This window comes from Daucus carota, chromosome 3, assembly GCF_001625215.2.
Source record: "Daucus carota subsp. sativus chromosome 3, DH1 v3.0, whole genome shotgun sequence".
NCBI classification, from domain to species: Eukaryota; Viridiplantae; Streptophyta; class Magnoliopsida; order Apiales; family Apiaceae; genus Daucus; species Daucus carota.
In genome coordinates this window covers 45,506,864-45,529,441 of record NC_030383.2, presented here as the reverse complement: position 1 = coordinate 45,529,441, position 22,578 = coordinate 45,506,864, and positions in this window count along the sequence as shown.

Below are 22,578 nucleotides of genomic sequence, written 5' to 3'. Positions count from 1 at the left end.
AAATATTATAATCACACATGCATTGCACAGGTTATAACCTTGTTAAATATAAATTAGTAAATAGGAAATATTGGGAAAAATGTAGGAAGTATAACAATGAGAACCCAAAATATTGAAAGGGAGAAAAAAATAATAATTTAAGATTATATTTTTATTATTACCTAAAAATAGGAGAAATCATGAGAATTTTAATGGAGCCGCATACATTCCTCCTTAGAAGCTCATCTGATCCGTCGTATAAGCCCATGTTTTGTAGTGTGAGAAAGTTATTAGACCTCCTCTAAAACCCTGAACTAAAAGTTTATTACCTATTTTATTCTAGGATTAACCTTAATCTTGTATCATAACCCGTGATTAGTTGTATAATTAATTAGTATTTAACGTCTTACGTGATGAACTTCACCCATCTCGAGCCTCGTTCACATGCGTAAAGCCTAGTTTAACGAGGACAAGAGGTTGGTACTATATAAATGGTTCTGCTATAAAAAATAATATAACTTTCTATTTAATTTGTAATTAGGATTTATTATTAAAAAATAATTTTTTTATCATTTGAAATATATTAAGAATAAAATTTTATAATATAATTAAAAAGGTCTCTGCATTGCACGAGCTATTAGATCAACTCCAATAAAGGTGCCAAAAAGAATGCTAAAATATGTCATGATGTGGCATGCCACTCTTGTTGACTATCCATTGGAGTGGAAGTAGTGCCAAGCAAAGTTGCTAATTTTTGGCACCCTCCTAAAATACAAAAAAGAGTATATATCATCCTAAAGATATATAGTTTTCTATCTTGTTGTTATACTTATACTTGTACAAATATGTGGCAACTTTGGATGCTAATCATTGCAGCAAATTTTTAAATAAAAATTGCGAAAAGAGAGAGAAAATAAAATAATAATATTTTGTCATTTTAAAAAGTTTTATCTAGCACCCCTCACTGGAGATGCTCTAAGCTAGTATATATGGGTCTAGTCACCTCTTGCGTTTTGTTTGTCTCTGTATTTGTTAATGATTTATATATTTTTGGTCCAGTATAGCAAATTATGTAGGATCTTTTGAACAAGATTTTTAGTAGTACGGAGTCCATTTGCCAGAAAGTTTATATGTAAATACTTATTTTCTTCTTCTTTTAGAAAGATGATTCGGTTGCCATTGCAATTTTGATTTTGAAATGGAACACATATAGGGGGTGTTTGGCCGGGCTTTTAAGCCGGCTTCTAAGCCCGGCTTCTAAAATTATAAGTTAGAAGAGGGCCGTTTGGGTGAACTTAAAATAAGTGCTTATTGCTTAAAATAAATAAGTGGAGTAGAAGTTAGAAGCAAGATAAGACTTATAAGTGATTAAAGTATTTGGAAAATAAGTATAAGTCCTGAAACAAAAGCTAGCATTCCTAACTTTTTATAAGTGCTTTTTGATTTTTTACACAAACGGTACGAATAAGTGCTTCTAACTTATAAGCCGAGAAGTCCGGCTTAAAATGGGTTGCCAAACACCCACATAATTTTGGTTCCGATTATATTTGAGAATTGCACCCAATCATTCTTTTACTCCCATTATATATGCTTAATTAATTATAATAATATTAAATCACGAGATTTAGAGAAAAATGCCTATCATGCCGAGCAAAATTTTCAAAACACTATATTAATTGATTAGTATAGAGTATATTTTACAATTTATTTATGTGTTAATAAACTATTAAATAATTAGGAAAGATTATCAAAAAAATATTACTAAAATTTATATTTATTCTACTTTTAGATGTATTTTCGATTTTTAGAGATAATGTAAGAATAATTAGTCATTAATAATAAAAATTTGATTAATTTGATCACAAAAAGTGAAACAAGATAAAAGAAATGAGACCAAATATTCTTTTTTAAACACTACTGTGGAAGTTATGACTTATGTATATACGTAGTTATGCTTATGTACTGTATCAACAGTTGAAATCGGCAAACAGTCAATGTACGATATGGCTGGCGTATCTTTGTGATCTTAAAGGTCAAATAGTAATAAATCTTTGTTACGACTCCTGTTGATGCACACATAGGTGGTGTTTGGCACCGTTAATAAGTCAGTTTCTGGGTTTATAAGTTAGAATGAGTTAGAAGCACTTATTTGTACTGTTTGTGTAAAAAATCAAAAAGCGCTTTAAAGAAGTTAAGATTACTAGCTTTTGTTTCACGACTTCTACTTGTTTCACAAACAGTTTAATCACTTGTAAGTCTTAACTTGCTTGTGACTTCTACTTCAATTTTTTATTTTAAGCAAAAAGTACTTATTTTAAACTCAGCCAACCGGCCTCATAATTGCAACTCACCCAAAGTAGGAACTAGGGGTGTACGCGGGCCGGGTTGGCCCGGTTTAGGTTTTTTATCGACCCAACCCATTAAATTTGGTTTGCTAATTTTCGAACCCAACCCATTAAAATTAATTTATAACTCAACCCAATTTGTCATACTTCGGGTTGGTTTAGGTCGGTTTGACGGGTTACTAAGTACTACATCGTAGTTTTAAAATTGCTACACACCCTATAAATTATAGAGCATTAAAACAAACTCGGACTTTTAAAGAATAGTAACTTCACTATCGAACTCTCAAAGGCAAGTAGATGAATGACAAATGTGCAGGGAAGATATTTTAAAGGAAACTCGAAGAAAGATACCAATATTATAATTCAAATTTATCACACTAATGTTATAATTTCAATTGGGTAGGTATATTTTATATATATACAATTTTGTTAGATATATATATTATATATATATATAATGTATTTTTATTAAAATACCTGGGGTTGGTTTGGGTTGGCCAAATAAAATCTAAAATCATGCCCAACCCGTTAAAACCGGGTTGGAGCCGATTCAACCCAATTAAAAAATGGTTTACAATTTTCGGTTTGGTTCGATCGAAAATAGGGTCGGTTTGGATCGGTTTAAACGGTTTGGGCAACCCATATACACCTCTAATAGGAACAAAGAAAAAGATCTAAAGAAAAAGATCTAGCTATATAGAAACTCCACATTTTCACGCACTTTATACTAATGGTAGACTCAACAAACCACACAGATTTTAACATTCAACCTAATAATCGGATCCATCTGATTAATGGTAGCAGTTAGTACTATCACTTGGCATGGCATGTTTTGTTTTGACCTCTATCATTATCATATTTCACAGCAATAGAAAACTTACCGACCAAATCTCAAAATCTTAGACTGTTATTTATGCACACTCGTGTGCCTCATTCTATCTTCTCACTCTTTCCCTTTCTGTTTATCCAATAATATTTATATTCACTGAACATGAATTTATTCATAGCACGGCTTGTTAAATATAAATTAGTTTAACTAGTCATTGGACTTAACTATTAAAAATTTATTTAACTGTTAAATAAAAAAATTATTTTACCACATTATTCAATCATAATTTTATTTACACATTAAAATTAGTTGAATTTAGAATATATACGATAAAATAATAAAATAATAAATATTATAATCACACGTGCATTGCACGGGTTATAAGCTTATTAAATATAAATTAGTTTAATTAGCCATTTGACGGACTTAACTATTAAGAATTTATTCAGGTGTTAAATAAAAAAATTATTTACCACATATTCAATCATAATTTTATTTACACATTAAAATTAGTTGAATTTAGATATACGATAAAATAATAAATATTATAATCGCACGTGTATTGCACGTGTTATAAGCTTGTTAAATATAAATTAGTTTAATTAGCCAGGACTTAGCTATTAAGAATTTATTCAGCTGTTTGTTTCAAAAAAAAATTATTCATCTGTTAAATAAAAAATTTATTTTACCACATTATTCAATCATAATTTTATTTACACATTAAAATCAGTTGAATTTAGAATATATATGATAAAATGATAAATATTATAATCGCACATGCATTGCACAGTTATAAGCTTGTTAAATATAAATTAGTAAATAGGAAATACAGGGGAAAGAAGTATAACAATGAGAACCCAAAATATTGATAGGGAGAAAAAATAATTTGAGATTATATTTTTATAATTACCTTAAAATAGGAGAATTCATGAGAATTTTATTAGAGCCGCATACATTCTAAGGAGCTCATCTGAGAAAGTTATTAGACCTCCTCTAAAACCCTGAACTAAGAGGGGTGTATTCGATTGGGATTTTAATGCATTGTTTTTAGTGTATGGATTTTAATGGATTGTATGGGATTTTGATTTTGTGCGGATTCTTGATGAAATGTCGCAGAGTTGATAGGATTTAGGTACAATGCTTCAAAATCCCATTGAATTTGGTGGGATTTCAAAAAACTTAAAATACACTGAAGAATGCCACAAAATCCATCATTTTATGAAATGAAAAAAAATCCATCAGCATTTGAATACCATCAGATTTTCATGGATTTTAAATAATCTCAATTGAATACTATCGGATTTTAAAGCATAATTTAAAATCCCAATTGAATACCACCGGATTTTGTAGCATAATTTAAAATCCCAATTGAATACCTCAAGATTTTAATGGATTTCAAACAATCCCAATCGAATACCCTCGGATTTCATGAATGCAAAAAAATGCTTTAAAATCCCAATCCAATACACCCCTCTAAGTTTATACGATCGCTTACCTATTTTATTCTAGAATTAACCTTAATCTTGTATCATAACCCGTGATTAGTTGTATAATGGGTTAATTATCAAATTGGTCACTGAAGTGGGCTTAATATATCAAATTGGTCACTGAACTCAAAACGATATCAAGATGGTCACTGAAGTGGCCATAATAATCAAACAAGTACCTTGAAATATAAGTTCAAGCAGTAAAAATATTATTTATAACGTTTTACACATTATTTTTGAATGTTACCACAACCAACTAAAAGGTTGTGACTTCTAATATTTATGATAATATATTTAAATTTTATCAAGTTTATTTATTATTTATTTTTAATTAAAACAAAAGAAATAATTATATAATAAAATATAAACAATAAACAAACTTCATAAAATATAAATATATTATTTTGAATACTAGAAGTCATAACCTTTTACTTGGTTTTGGTAACATTCAAAAATAATGTGTAAAACTTTACAAATAATATTTTTATTGCTTGAACTTATATTTCAAGGTACTTGTTTGATATTTATGGCCACTTCAGTGACCATCTTGATACCGTTTTGAGTTCAGTGACCAATTTGATATATTAAGCCCACTTCAGTGACCAACTTGATAATTAACCCATTGTATAATTAAGGATTCATTTGTTTTGAGCTTAATGTAGCTAAATGGGTTCCAGCTTAGCGATTAATGTAGTTAAGATTGTTTGGCTATCATATCTAATATCCTGAATCATTCATATATGAGTAAATTACAAATTGTGTACATGAAGTTTGTCATATATTCAATATGTGTACTTGTAGTTTCGTATATAGCAAAACGTGTATACGAAGTTTGAGATAACGTATGATACGTGTACTACCGTCAGTTTTGTGACAGAACCGTTTGTAATTAACAGAGGCAGCTGGGCTTTCACGGGTAGACTTCAAGAAAATGTACAAAAGAAAACACCACTGTGAAATTGTTACATAGAAGATTTTCAAGGTGCTTTTCCATGTTGCACCTATTTCAGTTGAGATTGTCTTTTGGATTGTATGATATTTCGAATATTGAAAACAATCCTATAATTTAAATTTTAAAATTAAAATCTTTATGTACATAATTTAACTAGATTATTTTGTTAAAAATATATTCATGGACTTATAATAGAATAAATTAGAAGTATTAGAAATTTTTGCATAATTATAAATTATAATAATGTGGTTCTTAATATTCTAACATATATTTATTTGGATATATAATGTAAGATTTACTAATATCTTTGCTTATATTATCAATTAATATTATACTAGATTTTAAACAAAATTAAATTTTACGACAAGATGTTCAATTTTTTCTTTTTTTTTCTGTGATATATCATAAATACTATATGTTAAATTGTTTAGTAAAATCAAAATAAGAATATTGAATACAAAACGTGAAACATCCGCGTCCCATTTTGTTTTATTGAATCAAAATAATTATTCATGATATAATTAGTCAATGGGAATAATACTCACATTTAAACTATAATTTTAGAATACTATTCATGATATTAAATTTAATCATAAATAATATCATCGATTACCAGAATTTATATATATAATTTATCGTTTATAAGTAATTTTAGACATGATTATTTATGACTTAACGTGACTTATTTGATAAGCTGGGAGGTTAAAATATCTGTTTGGGTAATTTTGACTTATTAATGATTTACAAGTTATTAAAAGTATAATAATAAAAATAAAAGTGATTTATGAATAATTTATAATTTATGATTAATTATTTTCAAAAAAAAAATACACTTTACTCATGGGTTTTTCAATTTGAGGAAGATATGACCGGGTTTGATCACGGGTTTTGTGTTATATCGGTGTGTTATATAGGTGCGAGCAGTCGTTAAGTGGTAAAACTACACTTTACTCACCAGCCTTTTGAAAAACTAACTAATTGAGTTAAGCAATAATTATCGTTTGTACACACCTAGTAAAGTTTGTCAAAGTTGGTGTCCACGCTTTGCTATAATCAAAAATGCAGCTACACACATCGGATATATCAGAAATTTCAGGTACACAATCTGTCATTTACTCTTCATATATTGCTGACTAGCTCATTGTGAAATCCGTTAAAGAATCATTCAGCGACATGCATATCCTGTTGTTGTATGTCAATTGTCAACTGTGAATCTTATAAAATTTGTATTTTTTATTTGTTTGCTACCTTTGATATATATATATATATATATATATATATATATATATATATATATATATATATATATATATATGTTAGATTTTATTTCAAAAATTATTTGTAATCAACTGAAAATAATATAATTTTAAAAAAAATTAAAAAAATAATATTATAATAATCAATATAAATCTTTACCTTTATATTTATACTTTTAAAACCTATAGCCCCAAATTTATACTTTTAACTCGCTATCCCTAACTCGCGTGCTTATGTGTGTGAATAGAAAGAAAATAAACTCTTTATATTTATACTTTTAAAACCTGTAGCCCCAAATTTGAAAAAGAATGCTAGTTTAATCATTTTATAAAATTTAAGGGCCTGAAAACATTTCCGAAAACAAAAATTAAAATTTTCTAAAATCTTTAAAAATCCGAAATACAGAGAATGTGCAAAAATAAAAAAATTTAGACACCCTCTAATTTTATAAATAATTAATGAAGTCCTCACTAATTTAAAAATAATAAAAATATTCATTTGCAAAACTATCCAATACTTTTAAAATCCACAGAAATATAAAAATACCAAAATTGGTATATTTTGGTAATTTGTATCGGATAAAATTTTTGGGTATAAATAAATACTGTTGATTTTAAAAATGAAAAGACAGTTTCGATTTACTAAAATAATAAAATAAATCGAGTTTCTAATCTACCCGCTCGAACAAAATAAACAATAAAATGCACATATAATAGTTACCACAATTAATCCAAATAGTTGCATCAATTCACATTTTGCACGTAAGATATTAATATTCACATAATTGCAGTAACTCATAAAATCATTTTTTTTGAAATTCCAACAAATTGGAATAAAATATAAAATTTTATTCCTCATCTTTTAGAAAATTAATAACAAATTAATAAATAATTATAGAAATTTCCGAGTCACAACAATGACACATGCATATTGTAGAAATATGAATACTAGTTTGTGTTGCAGGAGGGGAAGCGAAAGCGAGAAGGCGGAAGAAGAGCAAAGGGGAGGGCAGCTGCAGCATGTTCAGGAAAAGGAAGCTTACGAATGAACAAGTGAACATGCTGGAGCTCAATTTCGTAAATGAGCACAAGCTGGACTCTGAAAGGAAAGACAGGATTGCTTCCGAGCTCGGACTCGATCCGCGACAGGTTGCCGTTTGGTTTCAAAACAGGAGAGCCAGGTCGAGGATGAGTACACTAAGCTTAAAAATGAGCATGACAACACAGTTGTAGAGAAATGTCAGCTACAAAATGAGGTCAATTTCATTCGGAGTTGCTTATGATGTTGAGTTTTTCATGAAACAAATCATGCCAGCAAGTGGTAACAATATAATTTACACAACTTTAATTTTGTAATTTAATGTGGACTTTGCTTTCTTGTGTAAAAGGCACTCAACAACAAAGGCATTAGGGCTGAGCAAAAAACCGAAAAATAACTAAACCGAAATCGAAACTGGTAAAAACCGGTAAAATCTTAACCGGAAAAACCCGAGCCGAAACCGAAACCTAAAATTAAAAAGCGAGCCGAGTTCATGGGTTCGGTTCCGGTTATTGGTTGAAACCGAACTGAACCGATTATCCAAATAATTGTATAAATATATAATAATTGATCAGTAGCCTTTAAATAATTTTAATAATTAGTTGATTTGCTTCTTTCAGTAGTTAGATGTGTATGCAGTACCTTTTAACTTTTCATGTCAATTGTTTTCTAAACTTTACTATGATCCAAGATATATACATATTATTTACAACAGTTTGAGAATCCAAGGTTGATAGTGTATTAAAATCCTGTAGGAGCCATGAAGAAAGTTATACTGAGGGTTGCATTTAAGATTTCAAAAGAGGACCTCTTTCATTCTATTATCTTTAGACTACACTAGCATACTTATTTGTTGAATGAGCAGGGTTAGTTTTGCCACATAGCACTCCGTTTCTGACGTTTTCTTCAGCAGCATAAATTTCTAATCTTGTACAATACTGTACCATTATATTGTATTTCAGACAGAATGAAAACTAATGTTGTCCTTTAATTCTTCAGCACTTTCAATAGCTCATTTCTTGTCTTGATCATGATATTTTTATCTTTCTATTTCTACAGACTACAGCTGCTGAGAACCCTTGCTAATTTTCTTGTTTGTATATTTCTTTTACATTTTATATTTATCAGTTGTGTAATCGAAACCGAGCCGATAATAACCGAACCGAAATTTTTTTAACCGAATCTGAACCGGCGGTTGCGGTTAAAAACCGAAGATATATGGTTGCGGTTCCGGTTTTGTCCAAAAACCGAATCGAACCGGGCCATACTCTCCCCGAAAAGGCATACTTCTCTTTTGTTGCTGAAAGTCTGGAACAACTTTTGTCAGTTTCGAGTTTTTTATATTTAGTCCAAGAAAATTTGTGTGTTGTGACATTATTATAGTTATCATTATTCTTCAAGAAATTATTTTAATTTTAGTTGTTTCATCAAGTTCTAGCAGTTGATTACTTAAAATTATTAGTAATACTAAAAATTGTTGAAGCTCTAATTTATTTTTATTTTTTTTTGTTGCATGATATGGTAAAATCTTATTATGCACAACTATTAGATAGCATATATAAGACTGTTTGGACTAGGGGTGAGCAAGAAATCGAATTAAAACCGAAATCGAATCGAAACCGCTAAAAGCCGAATCGTATAAACCGAGTCAAACCGAAACCGAAAATTTAAAAACCGAACTGATTATAATGGTTGCGGTTTCGGTTTTAGGTTAAAATCGAACCGCAAAAAATCAGTTCGGTTCGGTTCGACTTTTTGCGGTTCGAATAGTAGGCGTACTAAAGCTAAAGTTTCCTCGCATACTGTTACACTTCCCAAATATGAAGGTGGGTTGGGGATTAAAGATCTTCGACAATTGAACCAAGCATTTATTCTGAAGCATCTTATCTCTGTTTTCAATCCTCATTCTACATCTCTATATATGGTCTCTCTGGGTGAAGAAGACGATAACTAAGATCTCCTTTTCGACAATGAAATGCCCCTGGAACGCTTCATGGATTATCAAGAAACTCTTCATGCTTCGAGAGGTTACTTTACAGCACATTTCTTATACAATTGAGAATGGGTCCGGGACCTCCCTGTGGTTTGATTCTTGGAATAGCAACAGACCTTTTTGCACATTTGCTGATCATCCTCTTGTCAGCCATTCTAGCCTTGGTAAAGATACTAATGATGCAGATATTCTATCGCCTAGCGGTTGGAATTTGCATGTGGCGAATTATTATGATTTTCATGTGTGGAAACAGTAGCTTGATATGAATTATCCCTATAATTTGTCTAAGCAGGACATGAATTGGTGGGATAATGTTTGTGGTAACAAGGTTAAGGTAACAAACATACGGGAATCCTTAAGATATCATTCAAATTCTATGCCGTGGGCGAAATGTGTTTGGCACAAACTTCAGGTGCCTCGTCACGATCGTGTTAACACGGCTGATAAATTGGTTGATTTTGATGTTTGCTCATCTACTGCTTGTAATTTTTGTATCAATGGGAGGGAACAAATCCGCATTTATTCCTCGAATGCCCCTTCACTCGGCGGGTTATGCAGATTGTTTTTCACCAAAGATGTAATATACCTCCGTCTACATGGTCTAACTGGTATCAATGGTTAACAGACTTAAACACTCGGAATATTCAAAATTGCATTTCTATTCTCGCATACCAAATCATCATCTACTCCGTTTGGCGGGATAGAAATAACAGATTTTTCAGGGAGGAATACTCTACACCTGTTAAACTTTGTTGTGGATTGCCTTCATCTTATCAAATGCAGACTCTTGTCCTCTAATTGGTTCGTTGCTGAACGTCTCTCCAATGTGACTATTTTCACCTGAATTCTAGATGGCTGACTTGATTTATCTCCTGTAGTATTACTTTGTTTGGCCATGATGTTGTTTCTTTAATTGACTAATCTTTTGTCTGAGTGGTGTGGTCTGTGCATCACTCATTTATTTTTATTTCCTGTATCCCCCTTTATTTTAATGCAAAAATAAAATAAAAAATCAAGTGCATGTCTGGACACCCCCACTCATGGCTTTTTCTAATACACGATCGGCTTCTATTTTTATTGACCGGTTTGTGTAAAAAATCAGAAACACTTATATTGTAATGCTAGCTTCTGTTTCAAAACTGTTTCTTTCGCAAACAGTTTATTAATCGCTTATAAGTTTTAAATTACTTCTCACTTCTAATTCATTTTTTTATTTTAAACAAAAAACACATTTTTTTTTTAAATTTACTCAAGCGGACCCCAAAACTTTAAAGAATGACTTTAGAGATCAAATCGTTTAGATAGGCGAGGAAAGATCTCTTGCTATATTACATTACATTAATATTTTTGCCTAGAGTAACAAGAGTATCTGTCCAGTCATGACTAAACTATTGGCAAAGTTTGAGCAATTAAAAAGTAGTATTCATGTTCTTACTGATTCGGTTATCAAGGAGTATAACCAAATAATGCATATTCTCATCTAAGGTTTTATATATGTGCACATGTCTGTCCGACAGATAGCTCGACTTTGACATTCTGCTATTATTTAAACCGCAAAAACAAATTAACTTAACCAGTCACCGCCTCACCGGGTATACAAATCTTTCTTGATATTCTACATACATACAGCTCACATACTCATTTATTATTATTTAATGTATATCTAAACAAGACCTACTCAGGTGCGATGTATTGTTTTAGAGCATTTTGACCCGTGCTTCTAAATCATTCCTTAAACAATAATATAAAATGCGGCTTCTAATAAGTTAATACATTAGAAAACGTAAGAACTCTAATGTTTTTATGAAATAATATAGGTAGAAAGATAATTGAGAGAGATAAGAAATAAAGGAGTAGATTTCATTGTATTATCATATGGCTATACAAATGGCCTTTATATAGGATTACAAGTGTCAGTTACAAGCAACTCAAAGATCTAGCTAGTGAAAAGCCAAAAGTCTAGCCACCGAAAAGCCAAAGGACATCCACATAAATATATTATTTATAACACTCTCCCTTGGATGTCCGTCAAATGAAATAATGTCTTGTTATAGCCTTCCTGGAAAAACCCTTTGGGAGAAAAACCAAGAGAAGGAACAAAAACATTTATTTCATGATGTGAACGTGATGCTGCCTCGTTAAAAACCTTTCCAGGAAAACCCAGTGGGAAAAACCATGGATAAGGGAAAAAGAGTGCATCGTGCATTTGCTCCCCCTCATGATTATATCAAATAATATCTCTGAGTTGATGAGCTCCTTTGTTCCAGAACTTTTGCCTTCATTGAGTTGTGTAGCTATCATCATAAGCAGTCAGTGGAGCTTTCAGATATATAGTTGATGGAGTTCCCATCCTTGTAAAATATCATAATCTTGTCATGCTACACTATTTTTCCAGCTTTGGTCATCTTAGATTGCCCAAGTCAAAATAGTGTGATAAGAAGTTCCTGCAACAACTCATTTTATACCGAAGGAAAAACTCTAATATAACCGTTGAGGACTTTGCTCCTGCAAAATAAACTTAAAAATCTTATGAGATAAATTTGTGGAGATTGAATAAACTTTCAGGATTCACACGCCTTTAGAGCGAGCAATTACTTAGCAACGAGTACTAATCAAAAGCAGAAAATCTGCTTTTAATAAATCTATAATTATATCAAAACTTGTTGAATAAAACATTTTTGTACGGTTCTCCAGGACCGAGAATTTCTTTTTTTTTTTCAACTGTCCACAGAGTTCAGCGTACAATATTTATAATCCTTCTGGAATTCACATATAACGAAATATCACTCATTGAGAGATATTCTTCTTTCAATATATACACCACGAAATATTTTATCACCAAAAGTAACATAGATCTATTTTAATTATGAGGTGCAACTCATTTCAATGTCAACTAGAAACACATTCTAGTTTCCATCTGCTCTGGCCAGAGACTTTATGAGTTATCACCTATAATTTGGTATACAATGATAACATGTATTTTGTGTTGGACTGCTGGTCCAAATCCCTTTTCCATTTGAGAGGGTATAATTCTCGAGAGTTTGTTATACTGCTTCTGGCAGTCAAGATCCTTCTAGGATGATTATTGTCAAGTGGGTCTTATAAAATTTAAACTGAACCTTCACATATTGCGGGACTATTTCGCAATAAAATAATCATTTCCACCACAAATACTATTACTCTTCATAACCAACACAAGGTTATCATACAATTATTTGAGCTTTACATTCATAATTTCTGAAACTTCATTTTGTTTTCACACAAATAATCATTCATATCCCACTGACTTTACACCTTCAGGTGTGTTAACTGCAGTTTCAAATATTTCTCTATTTTCAAGAGATAATGATTCGTAGGGCGCACTATTTTCACAACTTCAAGTGTGAGAGGAATACTGGTCCAAATAATTTTTCTTTATAATTGCCTCAATTATATCCTTTATTCTTTGGCCAATTATATCAATATTTTCTAACAAATTCTGCTTCATGATCCTCATTTTCAATAACCTCAAGTTCTATAAATATCATCGACGTCGATTCTATTTATGGTTCCACTTCATTCTGGACAAGGCATAATATATTTAGATCTCAATATTTTTCATCACTTTTATTTTCTCAAATCTTCATGTATATAATCTCTTCCAGAGATTTTTCAATGTCATGTCTATAATCTCTTCCGGAGATCCTTCAAAAATTATTGATTTCTCAATCTAGTCATCATCAATTATTGCTCCATTTCACCTTTTGTATTAGATATATATGGAACCAACTTGTCTATCACGCTTCAGGCGTTCTTTAGACATAGTAATATCTTGAGGTTGTCCTTCTGCGACATTAATATCATAGGAGCATATGTAGCCGGTGTTTGTGTCATAGTCACTATTTTTGGTCATCAAAATGAATTATCTGATGAACTTCTGGTTCATATTTTTTATTTTGAGGATCAAGATGAGGCATTGATAATTCATTCTTATATTTCTACTTTCACCGGCTATTTATTTTCTCCCCCTGATTTTGGGAAAACAAACTCATTAAATCAAGTCATAACAAATACATATTGATGATTCCAAATGCACTCGTATGTAATATATGAATCGATCTTACTAACGTGGTGGAAAATCTGTGATGACCAAATAATTTATTTATGATGGGGAGAGATTAAGAACAATTGTTTATATGATGTGAATCGATAAATATGTGATACAAAATACTCAACAATTATTATGGACGAGATAATACTCATTATGAGATGCACCAGCATTATAAGCATATATTCTAAATAATGAATCTCGCATGCTTCAGGCTGCGAGTTGATAATAACTTTATCTACAACCATATATTTCACAAAATATCTCACTGTTCAACAATATGATATTTTTATCTCATGCCATATCTTCATAAATTCATTCTCAAAGATGATAAATCACAACTATATCTTTGTTGGTGATCAATTTTGCTTTATAGGCAAATACTATATGTATCACTGATAAGAAGAATCTACAGGTTCTTCAACAAAAGTGCATATAAAATTACTATCACATCTTTATCAAATTCAGATGGCTTAGCTAGTCAGGCCAAACTATAAACTTATAAGTAAACTTCTAATTTACTTTCAAAATTAATTTCAATCATGCTTATTATAAAGTAGTGGAGAATCTTTCTCCAATTTTTTTTTTTTTTAGTGCACTGAATGAAATTCAATATATAAAGGCCCTTGATATCTCAATGCGATAAATTATATAAATTTCATTCTTCAATCTTCTTGGGAGAGTATAATTGTATCAATACTATACATGCTCTTCCAGAGTAAAATGTACTTCAGAGAGTAGATAATATATATATGCCCTTCGAGAGCCTTGTGCATGCTCTTCAGGAGCCTGATATATGCTCTTCCGGAGCTTTATACTTTCTCTTTCCAATTCTTATATTTAGAAAAACTATGATGAGGCATCCGATATAATCCTCCCCTTTGGATGACTCATTTTAGATATGAAGCATTGATATTAGTCATCTTTATATCAATCGAGAGAAATATTTCTTATACACATAATAAGAATATGACTTAAAGTATTTGTAATGTCATGACCATTGCTACGATCATGGTTGATATACTCTGATTTTCTAATACTGTCATATTATGGTACGATATCATTTGTTACAATTCATAATCTTTTCATCAATAATTCAAATTTAGTAAACCACAATTAATCACGATATCAACTCATGAATTTAACAACCCAAATATTACATCAATTTCATAATATTGTATCCGCGGGACACAATATAATATTTATTCAATTAAAATCTATTATATCCAAATATTATACTATTCTTTATATAGAACCATCCTTCAGGGGTATTATATTATTTGGGATAAACTCATAAATTGAATATTATACTAATATATCATTCTTCTGGAATGTAATCAAGTGTTTAAACATATTATATATACTCTGTTGACATCCTTCATCTTCAGAAATTAAACATATCAAAAATGTGTAATAAAAAATAAACTAATTTTATTATATAGACAACATCTGGTTGTTATTACGTGCGACTTCTGGTTGCAATCATATACTCAATCTATTAAAAACAACGTTAAATAGGTGTTGTAGATAATACCAACATTATTTCGCTCAAGTGGGAAAAAAATCATTTATACAAATCCTAAGTTTATATCACAAAGGCACATAGTGATTTTATCATTTACTAAGATATCATATAAAGATTTCAAAATATCACGTATTTGAAGCATGCATAAGATGTAATACACTTTAATAAGTGAGCAAGACAACTTAATACAAGTGACATAATGTGCGCATAAGCTATCTCTTTCAAAGCATAATATATATATAAAGTTTTGACTATCTCAAAATTTGGGGTGTCCTTAAAATCGAAATATTAAATATGGTCATGCAACATATATTAATCTGAGATACATAGACAAAGACTAGAGATAAGGTCAGACATAATTTATATAGGTGTGAATGATATGAAACTTTTGTCTCTTTCATTGAATATTAGCTAAGTCATTAATTAAGCTTACTACACTCATGACCTTTTAAAGATTAGAGCAACTTACTATCTATTAATGATGTAAAATATTTGGATTAGAGAGTCACTAAGAATTTATATTTTTTTTGTATTCATTTTGAATAAAATGATCACATATACACAATATAAATTTGTCTCATATCCTATTTATCAAAATAAAATAATGTAGTGTACGCAAAAGAGAACGCCAGTGAGAATCATCACATATTAAATGAATTGTACACATATTTGAGAGTGACATAATATATAAATCGATAGTTATCCACAAAAGGTAATCATCAAAATTATATATAAAATATGATCACTAAAAATATGATATATGACTAAAAAACATGATTTTCATTTAAAACATGTTTCTCACAAATTTTCAGATTTAAAGAGATCCAAAATATTTCATCCAATTCCAAAAAGCTCCATAATAGTTTATTGAAATCCAAAAGAATTATTCAGATCCAAAAGAGTCCAAATTAATTTACGCAAATCCAAAAGTAAGTATTCAAAACAATTTATTCAAATCCAAACATATCCAAAAAATGTGTTTAAATCCATAAGAGACTAAAGCATATGCATATCGGTCTATACTAACTCCAAAAACTATAAACATTAACATATCCAAAATCGATCTATTCCAAAAGCAAACTCTAAAACATGTAAACATATAAAATGATTCAGTTTATGCACATCATGAATTCGCAACTTACATGTATCACATCAAAAATATTAACTAGTTTAAGTTTTAGAAAATTAAGGGGTTATTCCAAAATATCCAAAATCTCTCAAACATATAGTATAGTATCATAAAATGTAAAAAATGGTGAAGGGAGACTTACCTTAAAATCTTAACTGATCAATCATTTGAGTTCATGATTCCTTACTTCAAGAATGTCTTTGAAAGACCTTTAATATCGGAAAAACAATTCACTCCTCATAGCAAAAACAATCTTCATCGATCAACACATCGAAATTTTACAAACCATGATCCTCTTGAATAGAAGGTACACCAATCATACGTACAAAGTGAAAAGAGATACAACATACGTGCAAAGCGAATCGTGCTGATAACGTTTTATGAAATAATATATGTAGAAAGATAATTGAGAGAGATAAGAGATAAAGGAGTAGATTTCATTGTATTATCATATGGCTATACAAATGGCCTTTATATAGGATTACAAGTGTCAGTTACAAGCAACTCAAAGATCTAGCTAGTGAAAAGCCAAAAGTCTAGCCACCGAAAAGCCAAAGGACATCCACATAAATATATTATTTATAACAAATGTTACTTTTTTATATTTGGCTCCTTAACCATATTTTATATTTATTTTATATAATGAGAGGAAAAAGTGAACTAAGAGAGAGAAAATTGGGCGGAAATTAATATTATATTGAGTTAAGAGCTACTAGATGCTCTTTAAAAGAAAGGAGAGAGAGTATGTTTTTAAATTTTTAAAAAGCTTCTAAAAGCCCATTGGAGCTCTAATTCTTAACTTGCTTTTTAGTAGGGGTGCTTGCGGTGCGGACGGTGCGGTTTTTTCCTATAACCACGAACCAACCCGCGCATGCGGTTTGAGGAAATTCATAAACCGCAACTGCACCGCGTAATATATAAAACCGCGTAAACCACACCACAAAATTGCGGTGCGGTGTGGTGCGGTTCATGCGGTTTGCGTGGTTTATATATTCAAAAAAATTATACTTTTGAATGACAATATAAATATAATTTTAAACTATATGTGTTTAAAAATAATTTTTAATATATATATATATACATATATATATATACATATATGCGCACACACAAATACTCCCTCCATTCCATTATATTAGACGTTTTTTGACTAGTTTTAAATTCCATTATATTAATGGCTTATGTTGACTTGTTATAAAAACTTTAATTGTCACGCTACTTTCTTTAATGTCACCCACCTGTACTCTTTTATCTCCTTCTTTGTTTCCGTATAAACTCATATGCTCACCCACTCTATTTCTTTTTTTTTTTTTAAAATACTCTATTTCATTCTTATTTTTTATAGTGCTCATTTATGTATTTAATTTGATTTTGATATATAACTAAATACAACAATTTATTTTTTTAAATAATAGGAATAGGATTTTTTTTCAAACTTTGAAGATATAAAATAAATTTTTGTAACAATATTAAATGAATACGGTGATATATCACTTAATGAATTTGATAATTTTTTTAAAATATTGTTTCTTTGATTGTGAGAATATATCACACTTTCCCCCCACACATGTATATTCAAACTAAATTACTTAAGAGTGGTTATATATGAATAAAAGTTAATTTCCAATGTAATTTTTTTAAATACAAGAAATTATTTAAAATATAGATTTAACCTTTTTTCAAAACTTTGAGAATATAATTTTTTTTGTTAAGCAGGCAAATTCAATAATATAATAAACCCATGATATTTACAAAGCCAATATTAAACAAATTCTTGCAACAACATCAACTAAAAATGACGATATATAACTTGATTTGATCATATTTATAGTAAATATAAATTGTAATTAATTTCAAATTAACTAGATTATATTAGAACGATCATATATAAATACAGAATATAAATTAGATTTTGCCTTTTCTCAAAATCTTGAGAACTTCAAAGTATCTATACTATACTATTAAAGCCGAAACATTAAAAATTTGGTCGGTCGGTACGCGGGCTTTTATACGGACTTTTATAATTAACGGGCTCTAAACAGTCGGTACGCGGGCTTTTATATGGACCTTTATAATTAACGGGCTCTTATAATTAACGGGCTCTAAACAAAATTAGTGGGCTTCAAACAAAATATAAATAAATACAAATATACAATCGCTTTTATACTATACTATTGAAGCCGGTCGGTCACGCTGGCTTTTATACGGACTTTTATAATTAACGGGCTTCAAACAAAATTAGTGGGCTTCAAAAAAAATATAAACAAATCAAAACATAAAACAAATATACGATCAAAACATAAAACAAATATAAAACCTATTTGACTATACCAAAACTAAATTCAAATCTTAAAAAAAATACTATACTATTAAAGCCGAAACATTATAAATTTGATCGGTCGATACACGGGCTTTTATACGGACTTTTATAATTAGCCGATTTCAAACAAAATTAGTGGGCTTCAAACAAAATATACACAAATCAAAACATAAAACAAATATAATATCAAAACAGAAAATCAATATAGGACCTATTTGACTATACCAAAAACTAAAGTCAAATCTTAAAAAATATATACGCATCCATACTATATTATTAAAATCAAAAAATTGAAAGTTTCCTCAGTCGGTACTTGAGCCAATACAGACCTATCTATATACCGACTTTTATAATTAACAGGTTCTAAACAAAATTAGTGAGCTTAAAACAAAGGGGAATTATCTTGTATACTGTTTTTTCAATCTTATTTTCAAAAATACTACCTTCTCCAATCTTATTTTCAAAAATACTACCTTGTCTAAAATATTTTCAAAAATACTACCTTTTTGGAAATATTCTCCAAAAATACTGTGGTTGCATATGCAACCTCATATGCAACTACAAATCCTGATTTCAAGTTGCAGATTTCAAATGTCATTTTCGACCTCATATATATCGAGTCCAAATATGAGGTCGAAAATGACATTTGAAATCTGCAACTTGAAATCAGGATTTGTAGTTGCATATGAGGTTGCATATGCAACCACAGTATTTTTGGAGAATATTTTCAAAAAGGTAGTATTTTTGAAAATATATATATATATATATATATATATATATATATATATATATATATATATATATATATATATCGAGTCCAAATATGAGGTCGAAAATGACATTTGAAATCTGCAACTTGAAATCAGGATTTGTAGTTGCATATGAGGTTGCATTCAGTTGATTCTATTGCACTCTAATGGCCCCGCCAGGGGCACCAACACATCAGTTGCAACTTACAGTTTTCAGTTGCATTTAGTTGCATATGAGGTTGCATTTAGTTGCATATGAGGTTGCATTCAGTTGATTCTATTGCACTCTAATGGCCCCGCCAGGGGCACCAACACATCAGTTGCAACTTACAGCTTTCAGTTGCATTTAGTTGCATATGAGGTTGCATGCAACCTCATATGCAACGGAAAACTGTCAGTTGCAACTGATGTATGTGTGCCCCTGCGGGGCCATTAGATTACAATGGAATCAACTGAATACAACCTCATATGCAACCATATATGCAACTGAATCCCTGATTTCAAGTTCCAGATTTCAAATGTCATTTTCGACCTCATCGTTGGAATCGATATATATATATATATATATATATATATCGATTCCAACGATGAGGTCGAAAATGACATTTGAAATCTGGAACTTGAAATTAGGATTTGTAGTTGCATATATGGTTGCATATGCAACCACAGTATTTTTGAAAATATTTTAGAGAAGGTAGTATTTTTGAAAATAAGATTAGATAAGGTAGTATTTTTGAAAATAAGATTGAAAACATGATTATGAATAAAAAAAAGCCCTAAAACAAAATATAAACAAATACAAATATAAAACAAATATACAATCGCTTTATACTATACTATTGAAGCCGGTCTGTCACCCGGGCTTTTATACGGACTTTTATAATTAGCGGGTTTTAAACAAAATTAGTGGGTTTCAAAAAAAATATAAACAAATCAAAAACATAAAACAAATATACGATCAAAACATAAAACAAATATAAAACCTATTTGACTATACCAAAACTAAATTCAAATCTTAAAAAAATACTATACTATTAAATCCGAAACATTAAAAATTTGATCAGTCGATACACGGGCTTTTATACTGACTTTTATAATTAGCCGGTTTCAAACAAAATTAGTGGGCTTCAAACAAAATATACACAAATCAAAACATAAAACAAATATAATATCAAAACTGAAAACCAATATAGGACCTATTTGACTATACCAAAAACTAAAATCAAGCCTTAAAAAATATATACCCATCCATACTATATTATTAAAATCGAAACATTGAAAGTTTGCTCAGTCGGTACTTAAGCCAAAATACAGGCCTATCTATATACCAATTATTCTTTTTAACTAAAACATGTTTTTTATATATATTTTCTAATAAATAAAACTCCATTATGTAAAATAACATCGAAAAACTCATTACCTTTTTAACTAAAACACATTATCTTTTTAATATATTTCGACTAAAAAAACGGATCTTCTACAATTAACACGGGCTACATATATCATAATTTTATTCTCACAATAATATTAGTTTACTATACTATTAAAGCCGAAACACTAAAAATTTGATCGGTCGCTACTTGGGCCAAATTATGGGCCTACTTATATAATCAATTATCTTTTTAACAAAATCTATTATATTTTTTTATATTTTTTAACTAAAAAAACTCAATTTTCTAAAATTAATATTGGACAACATGGCAACTACTTTTTTTAACTAAAGCACATTATCTTTTTCAGAATCCTAATTTAAAAATCGATTTTCCAAAATAACACATGCAACATTCACATAAAAAAGATATTATATATCTATATTATTATACTATTAAAGCCGAAACATTGAAAGTTTGATCAGTCGGTACTTGGGCCAAAATACGGGCCTATCTATATACCAATTATTCTTTTTAATTAAAATATGTTATTTTTTTTATATTTTCTAACTAAAAAAACTCCATCATTTAAAATAAAATCGAGAAACATAGTAATTACCTTTTTAACTAAAACACATTATCTTTTTTAAATTTCTTAACTAAAAAACGGATCTTCTACAATTAACACGAGCTACATATATAAAAATATAATATTATTATATATAATTATTAATAAATAACCTGTGATATTTTTCAATCAAAATACATTAAAATTATTTTTGAATATATTAATGGACTCAATTTAAAAATAATATTATAAATCTATAATTTACTATAATATAGTTAAGAGTTAATTGCAATTGGCACCCCTTTGGTTTCGGCTTATTGCACATTGCACCTAATAGTTTTGGAAAATACACTTTGCAGCCCCAGACTTTTAACCGTAGACACTTTGCACTCTTTCCGTTAATTTCTGCTGTTACCGTTAACTTTTGTAGGGGCATTTTGGTAAATTTAATTATATTTAATTAAAATCAGACTTTTATTTAAATTTTCTGACTATCTAAACGATATTTTTCGGAAAAACTTAAAGAACGAAAGTTGTAGAGAATAAAAAGATCTTTTTAGAACAATAAGGTTCAAAATTTAAATAATTATTTAGAAATGATTGTTCATTTTTACAAGATTGCTAATTTTTGAATTTTTTAAAAATAAATAAAATGAATTACGAAAATTTTGAACCTTATAGTTCTAAGAAGATCATTTTATTCTCTACAACTTTCGTTCTTTAAGTTTTTCCAAAAAATATCGTTTAGATGATCAAAAAACTTAAACAAAGATCTGATTTTAATTAAATATAATTAAATTTCCCAAAATGCCCCTGCAAAAGTTAACGGTAACGGCAGAATTTAACGGAAAGGGTGCAAAGTGTCTACGGGTTAAAAGTCTGGGGATGCAAAGTGTATTTTTCAAAACTATTAGGTGCAATGTGCAATAAGCCGAAACCAAAAGGGGTGC